At 36.1% G+C, this 1,681-nt stretch overlaps 1 long non-coding RNA gene across 1 annotated transcript; it reads right to left on the bottom strand.

The window, feature by feature from the left end:
- Positions 1-235: 235 nt before the first annotated feature.
- Positions 236-1,506, bottom strand: LOC119192035. The gene is made up of 3 exons (XR_005113570.1): positions 1,447-1,506; positions 1,040-1,210; positions 236-302 (listed from the first exon to the last, which is right to left on the bottom strand). It is a non-coding gene; the product is annotated as an uncharacterized LOC119192035 (long non-coding RNA).
- Between the last annotated feature and the right edge of the window lie 175 nt (positions 1,507-1,681).

A 1,681-nucleotide genomic window follows, 5' to 3' on the forward strand; every position in this document is an offset into this window, starting at 1 on the left:
ATTCGCATAAGGAGAAAAAAAGCCTACTTGGTCATTTTTTATTCATTCATATAATTAGTCTATATAATATCAAAATAAATTGATCAAAAAGCAACACAAAAGTAGTTTACCTTCACATTCCTCAGGTCGAATGCATTTACCGCTAGTTTTCGATAGTAAAAAGCCAGAACTGCATTCGCAGCCAACGTTATCACATTTTCTCTTACATGGTGTTGCATTAGGCGCATCGCAAGTTGAAGGGCAGCATGGCAAAGGACATTGTCTCACTACAGCATTAGGGTCGCCATTGCATCCCAGATTAGCTGGAATCATATTCGTCATTATTATACAATCTTTTCGATTTTGCCCCGTCTCTGGGTTTTTTATAAGTTAGCGTCTGCAATCAACACCGGGGAACCCTGCATAAAGGGTATTGGAATCCCCAGCTTAGCGACTGCAGAGGGGGTCGGAAGAAAGTGGGGGAGAGATGGAAAGTTACTAGGATCAGCGGAGGGGAGTAGGGTTTGCGAGGTCGCGAGCCTTTTAGGCCTTAATGTGAATTTTCAACCATGAGGAATATGCACTTGACTGTGTATATACCTCATGGTTACCGACAAATGTTCCTCTGTGCATGGGCATTTGTTGTGTAGATCCTGCGCACAAAATTGCCTAGAAAGGAGGTGGTGGTTCTAACCAAGTTCAAGAAGGTGTATCCTATCCAAATTATACAAAATATATTTAGTTCCATATGATAGAGGGTGAGCCTAATACCATTTACCAGGCGTAACTGGGACTGTAATATTGAAACAAAAATAACCAAAGTGACTTTACTAATTTATCTAAAAAATACAAACCCCGAACGACATCTTGTATTCGATAATGTGAATTATGCGTAATAGTTTTAAAAATTATGCAAATTGTATCAATCAGCTCTTGATTATGCTTACATTCAGAACAGATCGTCATGAATTCTAATTTTTAACTCCCGACCTCTTGTTAAATGCGAAACAGAACACTTCGCCAACACATATTTTGGATTTGAAATTTATAGTTTCTTTACCTGGACAAAGTTCGATTTTAATACATTCGCCATCTGTTTTCGACAATATATAACCTTCTTGACATTGACATCCGTCGATATTTGTATCAGATGGTTGGGTGTAGGTACAATTCGGTGGATTTGGTACAGCACACGTAGGTCTACATTCCGGTTTTATGGAACATTTTTTTGCTGCAAATAAACATTTTTATTTTTAGTATTTTAATAATATTGATATCATAAGACAAGATATAGTAAATTCGTTTACTTATGTCATAATAAATGTACTATATCACTAAATAGGGTATTCAATTAATTATATAACACTTACTATGCTAATAAAAAAAAATCTTTTTTCTATTAGGCACTAATAAATTATAGCAGGAACTTCATGCGATAAAACATTAAATTCTACTTCAAATACATACCAGTGTACGCAGAAGAGCAGCATATTATTAAAAACCAAAACAAAAACACATACTCGTCCAACCAACATGGTTTTATAATGTCAGACTGACTATCGCGATCTCAATGCCAAGCTTGTTTAATAAAATGACTCACAAAAAATAACACATGCAGGAAAACAGTAATGAGAAATATTCAAATCACAAAGGAAGTTCACTTCACTTGACTCCCGAACTTAGGCTTGGGGATGTCCCTAGC

This window comes from Manduca sexta, unplaced genomic scaffold (genome assembly GCF_014839805.1).
Source record: "Manduca sexta isolate Smith_Timp_Sample1 unplaced genomic scaffold, JHU_Msex_v1.0 HiC_scaffold_2275, whole genome shotgun sequence".
Taxonomy (NCBI): domain Eukaryota; kingdom Metazoa; phylum Arthropoda; class Insecta; order Lepidoptera; family Sphingidae; genus Manduca; species Manduca sexta.